The sequence below is a fragment of the Triticum aestivum genome, chromosome 6D (genome assembly GCF_018294505.1).
Source record: "Triticum aestivum cultivar Chinese Spring chromosome 6D, IWGSC CS RefSeq v2.1, whole genome shotgun sequence".
NCBI classification, from domain to species: domain Eukaryota; kingdom Viridiplantae; phylum Streptophyta; class Magnoliopsida; order Poales; family Poaceae; genus Triticum; species Triticum aestivum.
The window spans coordinates 297,135,079-297,147,366 of record NC_057811.1 but is presented as its reverse complement, the minus strand read 5'-3'; positions in this window follow the sequence as shown (position 1 = coordinate 297,147,366).

Below are 12,288 nucleotides of genomic sequence, written 5' to 3'. Positions count from 1 at the left end.
ATATAAAGCTAAGAACGAGAATAGCCTACTGCCTCCACTCGGAAAAGGCAAAGGTTTCCAGTATAGGATATCGATGAACGGAGGACAAGGAAAGCAGGCAAGGTGAACCTCCTTTGCCAAAGAGGGTAGTCGCTGGGGGACTTGATACGTCTCCAACGTAACTATAATTTTTGATTGTTCCATGCTATTATATTATCTATTTTGGATGTTTAATGGGCTTTATTATGCACTTTTATATTATGTTTGGGACTAACCTATTAACCGAAGGCCCAGTGCAAATTGCTGTTTTTTGCCTATTTCAGTGTTTCGCAGAAAAGGAATATCAAACGGAATCCAAACGGAATGAAACCTTCGCGAGGATCATTTTTGGAACAAACGCAATCCAGGGGACTTGGAGTGGACGTTGATAATCCCCAAGTGCAGGGAATCATCGTAGCAATTCCCAATGGTGGAAGTGATAAGTATGGAGTGTCGAACCCCACCAGGAGCTAAAGGTAACATCAATATTCTCTCAAGTCCTATCTGCCACTGATACGACTCTACGTACACCGAACGTTTGCTTCCAACTAGAAACGAGAAATAAAACTACGTTGTGGGTATGAAGAGGATAACTTCGCATGATATCGGAGAGCTAACACATAAAAGTAGGTGTTGTTATCATAAAGTTAGGATATATTACTGAATATTATAAATAGCGAGTGTGGAATAATGATGGGTCGGTGTGCGGAATTATCCTAGGCAATTGTTAACAAGACCAGTAATCACTATTGCAATTTCATATGAGGGAGAGGCATAAGCTAACATACTTTCTCTTCTTGGATCTTATGCACTTATGATTGGAACTCTAGCAAGCATCCGCAACTACTAAAGATCATTAAGGTAAAACCCAACCATAGCATTAAAGCATCATGTCCCCTTCATCCCATACGCAACAACCCCCTTACTCGGGTTTATGCTTCTGTCACTCAAGCAACCCACTATAAGCGAATCATGAACGTATTGCAACACCCTACAGCGGGAATCCCTTACGCTTGCGCGATACGGAGGGCATAATAGGACAACACCAAAATAAAACATACAACTCACACCAATCTAGATCATCAATCAACCCAAAGACAAAGGATATCTACTCAAAACATCATAGGATGGCAACACATCATTGGATCATAATATGTGGCATAAAGCACCATGTTCAAGTAGGGATTACAGCGGGGTGCGGGAGAGTGGACCGTGTAAAAGAGATGAGGATGGTGATGATGATGGTGATGTTGATGAAGACGATCACCTCGGCGATGATTCCCCTCCCGATGGCACTCCGGCGCCACCGAGAGAGAGGAGTAGAGGTTCTCCCCCTTTTGCTTCCTCCTCTATGGCCTCCCCCCTAGATGGGGAGAGGTTCTCCCTCTGGTCCTTGGCCTTCATGGCGATGATGGCCCCTCCGGTATCCTCCTCCATGGCCTCCGGTGATGATGGCCCCCCCCGGCATGGTGCCAGAGAGGTCCTAGATTGATTTCTCGTGGCTACAGAGGCTTGCGGCGGCGGAACTTCCGATCTACGTTATTTTCTGGGGGTTTCTGTATTTATTGGAATTTTTGGCGTTGGTTTCCCGTCATGGGGGTCTCTGAGTCGTCCACGAGGCAGGGGCCCACGCCCAGGGGGTGGGCGCGCCCCCACCCTCGTGGACAGCCCGGGACTCTTCTGGCCCAACTCTTTTACTTCAGGGGCTTCTTTTGGTCCATAAAAATCATCAAAAATTGGCACGTCAATTGGACTCCGTTTGGTATTCCTTTTCTGTAAAACTAAAAAACAAGGAAAAACAGAAACTAGCACTGAGCTCTAGGTTAATAGGTTAGTCCCAAAAATCATATAAAATAGCATATAAATGCATATAAAACATCTAAGATGGATAATATAATAGCATGAATACTTCATAAATTATAGATACATTGGAGACGTATCAGCATCCACAAGCTTAATTTCTGCTCGTCCTCGAGTAGGTAAATGATAAAAGAAATAATTTATGAAGTGTGAATGCTAGCAAGTGCATAAGTTTGATCAATGATAGTTCCAATCACTTTTTCTAGCATCATTATATATCATAACAGTAGCTCAACTCATAAAACTTCTCATGATCAAGTAACAAGCTATTCACATGTTAAAGTATAGATCATAAACTTTCTTGAAAACTAGCAAACTGTGCTCTTAGTCATCAAACAATTGCAATTCATCTTATTTTCGGGAAGGGTCTATGTAAGAGCTTTGATTCAACAAACTCCATATACTCAACTATCATTTAATCTTTCACAATTGCTAACATTCATGTGATATTTATGGGTTCAAAGTTTTAATCGGACACAGAGAAAGATAGGGGCTTATAGTTTCGCCTCCCAACCTTTTACCTCAAGGGTAATGTCAACAATAATAATTTATGAAAACCTACATCCAAGTCGATATATATATCAGGATCTTTCCAACACAATGTGCTTGCCAAAGGATAAAATGTAAAAAGGAAAGGTGAAGATCACCATGACTCTTGTATACGGTATAAGACAAGAATAAAAGATAGGCCCTTCGCAGAGGGAAGCAGAGGTTGTCATGTGCTTTTATAGTTGGATGCACAAAATCTTAATGAGAAAGAATGTCACTTTATATTGCCACTTGTGATAGGGACCTTTATTATGCAGTCCGTTGCTTTTATTGCTTCCATATCACAAGATCGTACAAAGCTTATTTTCTCCACACAAATAGATCATACATATTTAGAGAGCAATTTTTTATTGCATGCAACAATGACAACTTACTTGAAGGATCTTACTCAATCCATAGGTAGATATGGTGGACTCTCATGGCAAAACAGGGCTTAAGGATATTCGGAAGCACAAGTAGTATCTCTACTTGGTGCAAAGAATTTGGCTAGCATGAGGGGGGGGGGGAGGCAAACTCAGCATGTTGGATGATCCATGACAATATACTTTATTTCGGATATAAGAAAACATAACCCATTACGTTGTCTTCCTTGTCCAACATCAACCTTTTAGCATGTCATATTTTAATGAGTGCTCACAATTACAAAATATGTCCAAGATAGTATATTTATATGTGAAATCTCTCTTCCTTCAATATTCTTTCATGAATTGTTCAAGTGACCAATTCTGCGTTTGCTAACTTTCAATAAGTTTACTACCTATACTTATTTTGTGTGAAGTAATTAATCCCCATGGTATAAGCATATGAAACATATATAAATTCAGATTTATGATATTCAATTCATTCAACCATTTACTCATAGGATATACATGAAGCACGTGAGTACATGACAAACTACTCCAAAAAGATATAAGTGAAGAACACTGAGTAGTAAAAATATTAACTAGCCATGGGAGGATTATTTTTGATTCAAGATTTCAGATCCAATGATTTTATCCAAACAACAAGTAAAATTGAAAATATGCTCCAAGAAAAACACATATCATGTGACGAATAAAAATATAGCTCCGAGTAAGGTATACCGATAGTTTTGAAGACGAAAGAGGGGATGCCTTCCGGGGCATCCCCAAGCTTAGGTGCTTGAGTCTTCCTTGAATATTACCTTGGGGTGACTTGGGCTTCCCCAAGCTTAGGGTATTTCTACTCCTTATTCTCCTCATATCGATATCTCACTCAAAGCTTGAAAACTTCAATCACACAAAACTTAACGGAACTTCGTGAGATAGGTTAGTATGATAAAGAGTAAACCATTCACTTTGGTACTGTCAAAGACAAGGTTCATAATTGTTCTCACACAATGCCTACTGTACCATACCATTTCTACAATTTATATTGAGAAATATAAGCCATAGAAACTAGAAAACAAGCAAACTATGCAATGAAAACAGAATCTGTCAGAAACAGAACAGTCTGTAATGATCTGAACAGAAACCATGCTTCTGCTACTCCAAAAATTATGAAATAAATTTGTGGACGTGAGGAATTTGTCTATTAATATTATTCAAAAAGAATGAACTCAAAAGCACTCTTCTGTAAAAAATTGTAGCTAATCCCGTGAGCGCAAAGTTTCTGTTTTTTACAGCAAGATCACATTAACTCTCACCCAAGTCTTCCCAAAGGCCCTACTTGGCACTTTATTGAAAGAAAAAGCTATAAAAAATGATTAATACAGTAGCTTAATCATGTAAACACACAAAAACATTAAGGGTAAATATTGGGTTGTCTCCCAACAAGCGCTTTTCTTTAATGCCTTTTAGCTAGGCATGATGATTTCAATGATGCTCACATAAAAGAAAAGAATTGAAACATAAAGAGAGCATCATGAAGAATATGACTAGCACATTTGAATCTAGCCCACTTCCTATGCCTAGGGATTTTGTGAACGCATAATTTATAGGAACAAGAATCAACTAGCATAGGAAGGCAAAACAAGTATAATTTCAAAACTTTAAGCACATAGAGAGGAAACTTGATATTATTGCAACTCCTACAAGCATATATTCCTCCGTCATAATAACTTTCAGTAGCATCATGAATGAATTCAACAATATAACCATCACATAAAGCATTCTTTTCATGATCTACAAGCATAGAAACTTTTCTACTCTCCACATAAGCAAAATTCTTCTCATTCGGAATAGCGGGATCACTAATTCCTAAAGTTGACACTCTTCCAAACCCGCTTTAGATGATAGTATTATTCATACTCCAAAAGTTATAAGTGAAGTTCATGGAGCATTCTACAATTAATATAGTCTAACCAATATCCAAGCTCAAAATATATAAGTGAAGCACACGAAGCATTCTATAAGATCATACTCAAAAGATTTAATTGAAGCACAAAGAGGAATTCTATACACTACAAAAAAAGACACATCCGTGACATTTTGGGCCGAACGAATTTTTTTTCTGTCATACATATGACACTTCTATGACGATAATTGTGACAAAACCCGGTATCATCATAGATGTGGTGGGCTCCTACTTCTATGACAAAAAATCATGACAGAAAATGGGCTTTTCGTCCTGGGCGGGCCGGAGACGCAGCTGCATGACATTCTTTGGGCCGTCCATGACCGAAAAAACCGTGGTAGAAGCGAGGGCGAGGAAAATTTTGGGGAGTTCCCGGTTACGGTGGGAGGTCGGGGGCCGAGCGATGTGCGTTTCTCTCGTACACGTACGCGCGTGTGTGCGAGGCGTTGGCTCTAACTGAACCCGAGCGAGGCGTTGGGCTCTAACTGAACCCGAGCGACTGCACTGCAGGCTACGCGTTACTGAACCCGAGCGATCGATCGATGGCTGTTAACTGAACCCGATCGAGCGATTTCTTCGCTACTGCTGCTAACTGAAGCCGATCGATGCTGCCTCTGGATGAACAGTGAGCGTTGCTGGGGGGGGTTTGGATGAACAGTTCCCGGTGGGGGTGGATGAACAGGACCCCGTGGTGTTGCCTCTGGATGAACAGGACCCCGATCGATCGAGCCGGTTGGGGCTGGATGAACAGGACCCCGTGGAGGGCAGGATGAACAGGACCACCCCGTGGAGGGCTGGATGAACAGTAGCCCGTGGAGGGGTGGTTGAACAGGAGCCCGTGGAGAGGGCTGGTTGAACAGTAGCCGGTGGAGTAGCGCGTGCTGGAGGCTGGATGAACAGGAGCCCGTGGATGAACAGTCGCAGGTGGAGGCTGGAGGAGGTCGACGGTGGATGAACAGTAGCCCGTGGAGGCGGGAGGGGGTCGATGATGGAGATGAACAGTGTCCCGTGGAGTCCCGTTTTGCGGTACAACACACCCCTCCCGATGAACATGACCCCCGTTTCGACCGTAGCGCTCCAACACAAGTCCGATTCCTCTGTTTTGCGGTATGCCACACCCCTCCCGATCAACAGGACCCTCGTTTCGACTGTAGGAGGTCCGTTTCCTCCGTTTTGCGGTACGCCAGACCCCTCCCGATGAACAGGATCCCGTTTCAAACGTGGCCGGTCGAACACAAGGCCGTTTCCTCCGTTCTGCGGTACGCCAGGCCTTGTTTCCATCGGCTGTTCCGTCCAAGCCCTCCCGATGAACACGACGACGCATTCCGTTCCGACCCAGCCGGTTGGCTCCCCATGAACATGATGACGACGCTGTTTCTCCGTTCCGACCCAGCCATATACACGAGCCCTGGCCGTACGTATGCACGAGTAGGCGTTCGAGACCCTGCCCGTATGTACGTACGTGGCCGTATTTTCTTTCTTGCACACTGGCCGCTGTACGTACGTGTACATGCTACGTGTGCGCCTCTACTACGACACGTGCGCGCCTCTACATCGACCAGTATGTACGTACATGTTCGCGACCAGAATGACAATGCTACGTACGCTTCGACCAGGTGGGTCCCGACTGTCAGGCACTTCCTTGCCTGCGAGGATGTAGCTGGTGGGTCCCAGCAGTCAGGGGGCGAATCATTTTTTTTGCTCGGACGCACTTCCTTGCGTGCGAAGATGTAGCTGGTGGGTCCCAGTAGTCAGGGGGAAACGTTTTTTTCGCGAAATACAGTGGCCCGTCTGGTGGGTCCCAGCTGTCAGGTGGAGGAATCATTATTTTCCGCGTAATAAGGAGGTACTTCCTTGCTGCGGCCGTGGACCCAGCTGTCAGCCTCTCCACGTACAGTCCACGTCCGATGGAAGTCATTCCTTGACCACGTTGACCACGCCGCGCCGAGAGCACCAGGGCGGTGGACGACGGCGAGGCCTAGGAAGGGGACGACGGGGAGCTGGGGAAGACGCGGCAGTGGAAGCCCGCGCGGAGAGGAGTACGAGGGTTCACTGGTTCGGCTGCGGTGTGAGGCTGCCGTCGCTGTAGGGCCTGGCCAGCGGTCGGAATAGTAGGGGGCGGTGAGGCCTTCGCGGCAGCACAGCCGGCCACGGGAGGCAGGAGCATGCGGCACGACCGGTGCTGCTTTGGGCGGCTGGAGCAAGAAGACCAGAGGTTGAAGAAGCACTACGGCCGATGGATGGACATCGTACGGTCACTGGAGCTAGAATCGTTCATATTGACTAAAGTTGACAAAGGCCCCTGTCCCAGTCAACTTAGTAGGCCCACAAGTCAGCCTCCCACCATGGTGGGTCCCAGCTAGCAGGGGGAGTATTCATTTTTGGTGCATAATAAGGAGGCACTTCCTTGCGTGCGAAGATATAGCTGGTGGGTCCGAGCTGTCAGCAGCGGTAACGTTTTTTTTCGCGAAATACAGAGGCCCTTTCGGTGGGTCCCTGATGTCAGGTGGAGGAATCATTATTTTGCGCGTAATAAGGAGGCATTTCCTTGCGTGCGGCCGTGGACCCAGCTGTCGGCCTCTAAACGTACAGTCCACTTCAGATGCATGTCGGTCGTTGACCACGTTGACCAGGCCGCGCCGAGAGCACCAGGGCGGTGGACGATGGCGAGGCCTAGGAAGGGAACGACACGGAGGCAGGGAAGACTCGGCGGTTGTTTCCCACGCGGAGGGGAGTACGACTGTACGAGGGTTTACTGGTTCGTCTGCCATCGCCGGAGAATAACAGCAGGTGTGGGTGAGTAGAGGGATGGCTAGGCCAGCGATGGGAGTACGGTGGGGCGGTGAGGCCTGCGCGGCAGCACAGCCGGCCGCGGGGAGGAGGGAGCAGGCAGTCCCGCCGGCGCTTGTTTGAGCGGCTGGAGCAGGAAGAGCAGAGATTGAAGAAGCACGACGGCCGTTGGATGGACATCCAACAGTCAGTGCTTGTGCGTCAACCTTTTTTTAGGAAAGCCTCAAATCTGTGGAAAACAGCATACAGCCCATCTGCCATTATTTCTAATAATTTACAGCCCATTTGCTAATTCTTAAGGTTTTTTGGAGCCCATATTCTTTTTGTTAGCATTACAGCCCATATTGTGGCCACGGTTAAAAAATTATACGAAATTTTGCATATTTCGGTGCGGTCCGAACTGTTTTTAATCCCGAAATTTTGACTCACATTCAAACTGATTTTAAAAATAAATGTATATCAATATAAAATCCAACAAATTCTCCATGCATAAAAATTAATGTAATTTAAAATCTTGAAATAAAAAAAAGATATTTGAAACTAATTGCTGGTTTGATGTGTTTTAAAAATGTACAACCCATTTCTCATTACTGATGGGCCATTTTCTCGGCCAGCCGAATGAAAGCTCTCCTCGTCTTGAAAGATTTGCAGCCCAACAGGCCTGACAAAGCGACTTACTTGGCAAATCACAAAAAAACTGGCTGTGGCCATGGACCCAGCCGTCAGCCTCTCCACGTACAGTACTCTTCCGATGGAAGTTGTTCCTTGACCACGTTGACCACGCCGCACGGAGAGCACCACGGTGGTGGACGACGGCGAGGCCTAGGAAGGGGACGACGCGGAGCTGGGGAAGACACGGCAGTGGAAGCCCGCGCGGAGAGGAGTACGAGGGTTCACTGGTTCGGCTGCGGTGTGAGGCTGCCGTCGCCGCAGGGCCTGGCCAGCGGTGGGAATAGTAGGGGGCGGTGAGGCCTCTGCGGCAGCACAGCCGGCCACGGGAGGCAGGAGCATGCGGCACGACCGACGCTGCTTTGGGCGGCTGGAGCAAGAAGACCAGAGGTTGAAGAAGCACTACGACCGTTGGATGGACATCGTACGGTCACTGGAGCTAGAATCGTTCATATTGACTAAGTTGACAAAGCCCTTCGTCCCCGTCAACTTAGTAGGCCCACAAGTCAGCCTCCCACCAAGGTGGGTCCCAGCTAGCCGGGGGAGTATTCATTTTTTTGTGCGTAATAAGGAGGCACTTCCGGTGGGTCCGAGCTGACAGCGGGGGGAACATTTTTTTCACGAAATACGGTGGCCCGTCCGGTGGGTCCCAGTAGTCAGGGGGAAACGATTTTTTTCGCAAAATACTAGTGGCCCGTCCGGTGGGTCCCCGCTGTCAGGTGGAGGAATAATTATTTTCCGCGTAATAAGGAGGCACTTCCTTGCGGCTACCGTGGACCTAGCTGTCAGCCTCTCCATGTACAGTCCACGTCCGATGGAAGTCGTTCCTTGACCACGTTGACCACGCCACGCCGAGAGCACTAGGGCGGTGGACGACGGCGAGGCCTAGGAAGGGGACGACGGGGAGCCGGGGAAGACGCGGCAGTGGATGCACACGCGGAGAGGAGTACGAGGGTTCACTGGTTCGGCTGCGCTGCCGTCGCCGCAGAATAACAGGGGGTGTGGGTGAGTGGAGGGATGGCCTGGCCAGCGGTGGGAGTAGTAGGGGGCGGTGAGGCCTCCGCGGCAGCACAACCGGCCACGGGAGGCAGGAGCAAGCGGCACGACCGGCACTGCTTTGGGCGGCCGGAGCAAGAAGACCAGAGGTTGAAGAAGCACGACGGCCGTTGGATGGACATCGTACGGTCACTGCAGCTAGAATCGTTTATATTGACTAAGTTGACAAAGCCCTTGGTACGTCAACTTAGTAGGCTCACAGGTCAGCTTCCGAAACAGTGCGCCCTAGATGTCAGGGGGAGGAATCATTTTTTGGGCGGGTGAAGCTAGAATATCCGAGATTGAAGAAGAAGCACGGCATCCGTTGGATGGACATCCAACGGCCACTGCTGCTAGAACCGTGTGTTGACTATAAGTTGACAAAGCCTTGCATACGCGTCAACTTTGTTTTTTTAGGGGACGCGTCAACTTAGTAAGGCCAGAAGTGTGTGGCAGAGAACTTATAGCCCATTTGAGATTTGTAAGAATGTGTAGCCCATTTTTGAATTCTAATGGAATTTACTACAACCCATTTACAGTTTGTTAAAAGTACAACCCCTTTCAACCAACCGTTCAAAACAGAATTCAATAAAATTTCTCACATTTTGATGGGATCCGAAATATTTTTATCCCGAAATTTCTAGTCAGATTAAATACAATTTCAATATAAATTTATATTACGTAAAAATCCAACGAAACATTGCGCTCGCAACAATTAATGAAATTAAAATTTTCAATATCCAAAAATAATATGTTATAAAGTAATCACGTGTTTGGTGCATTTTATTATAGTTACTGCCCAGTTTTTATAATTCCATCCCATTTATTATTTCTTAAAGCCCATTTTCTTGTTAAGCCTAATGCATCCCTCCTAGGAAAGATTTGCAGCCCAGCGGGGCGGAGAATAAGAACTTGACCTTGCCTGGGTATTCCTAAAAAAAGTATAGCTGGGCTAGCCATTTTCAGCTTGAAAAAAATTAATATCTGGGCTGGATATCTGGCCTGGGCTAGACGGGCCACAGCCCGCCCAGTTAATACCTGCAGCGATGTTTTCGTTGTTGTTCAGAGGAGAAAAATTAATATCTAGGCTAAACATCAAAAAACTCTGCAGTGCTCACACCTCAAAAACACAAATACTGCTCGAGCTGCTTGGTCTCAGCTGTCGGCCGCTTCTTGTGCAATTCTCTCATTTATTGACTACTACATAGGTCGACAATGGTGTGGGACCGTGATGTCAGGAAACCAGGAGGAAGCAAAATAAATTATAGTTATATATATATATATATATATATAATAAGGAGGCACTTGCGTACGTGAGGCTATGAACCTGGTGGGTCCCCATTGTCATCCTCTCCAAGTAAAGTCATCTCCTCGCCCGCGCGCGCTTTTCGAGCGAAACAGTCAGCGCCGCCCGCCCCGCTTCCCGGTGCAGGCGATTGCTCCGCCTTCAAACGACACAAGTGCCGTCCGTCCGTCCATCTACCGCCCACATTAATGATACGCGGTTGCCGAGGCAGCTACTCCGGCGCCACACGTCCGTCCCTCCGCCCGCCCACCATTGCTATATAAACTGCTGCGCCGGCCATAGCCACAGTCATCCGCATCCGTTCCCTTTCTCCTGTCCACACCACTACTGCCCACCATGGCTTCCTCACGCTCCAGCGCTCTTCGGGACGGGCGGACGACGGACCACAAGGAGATGGCAGCCATTGCTGCCGACCGGCTGGCCGGCAGGCAGCTGGAGGACGACGATGTCCCAATGGAGAACATGGTAGTCGACGATCCGGCGCCAACCCCCTCCTCCGCGCCATCCTCGCCGGTGCATTGCACCATGACCATCGGCAAGGCCCGTGCCCAATATATGGACAGGGTGAGGCATATGCGTGAGGAGTAGTTCCAGGAGGCGCAGGCCGACGCCGCCTACAACCACCATCTCCTCCAGGAGCACCTGCAGGCGGAGGAGCAGATCACCGAGGAGCAGGCGGAGCAGGAGGCGCTGCTCGACTCATACCGCTCCGCCCGCAAGGGCCGCCTCGAGCGCTGGCGGTACCGCATGCGGGTGACGGAGGCTGCGGCCGCCTACAAAGAGGCTAGCAAAGAGGGCGATGAAGCGGGCAAGGCGCTGTTTGGCGAGACCGAGGACGAGGCAGAGGACAATGCCGGCTCTGACGAGTCCCCGCTCCGCTGGCGTCGACGAGGCCCTGCTCCGCCTAGGCCCCGCGGCGCCAACAACGAGGCAGAGGACACCGCCGGCTCCGCCGAGGCCTCGCCCCGCCAACAACGAGGCATAGGACATCGCTGGCTCAGCCGAGGCCCCACCCCGCCGGCAACGTGGGGGAGGATTTCCACCGCTCCGCTGAGGCGCCGCCCGCCGGCAACGAGACAGAGGACATCGCCGGCTCCGCCGAGGCCCCGCCCCGCTGCCAACGAGGTCACGCCACACAGAAAACGAGGAAGAGTAGAACACGGTAGGTCACCGCCGCTCGGGTCCAAGTAAGGCCACCGCTGCTACCCTCCGGTTGAAGCCAAGCTAGGCGGGTTGACCATTGACGGTCGGTTAGCTTATTGGCGGCGACGTGGAGTCGGAGAGCTGCGCTGGAGAAGAACGCTGCTTCTACTTAACTGCTGGTGCAGTTGGCTGACTGACACATGGGCCCAACAGGCCACATGTCAGTTACGCAACTGCACCTGCAGTTAAGTCACTGAAGCTTCTATTCGGCTCAGCGGGACACAGGTGGGTAGCTTCGGTTAATTAATTATACCTCCAGCGCACCCCTTTTTAGTTGAAGAATGTATGAAATGTAATGAAATCCGGCATGTTTATATGAAATCCGACCGTGTATGAATGAATTTATTTTGATTAGTTCGAATTCCTGTATCACTGGCATTGGATGAACATGCAAAACCATACGTACTAGCATTATTCCCAGGGTGATCACCTCGTTTGCAGCAGTTTCACATGTATTCCCTCCGGTCCTTTCTAGTCTGCATACAAGTTTTGTCTGCAGTCAAAGTATCTCTACTTTGACCAATCTTATACAAAAAAGTATGTAC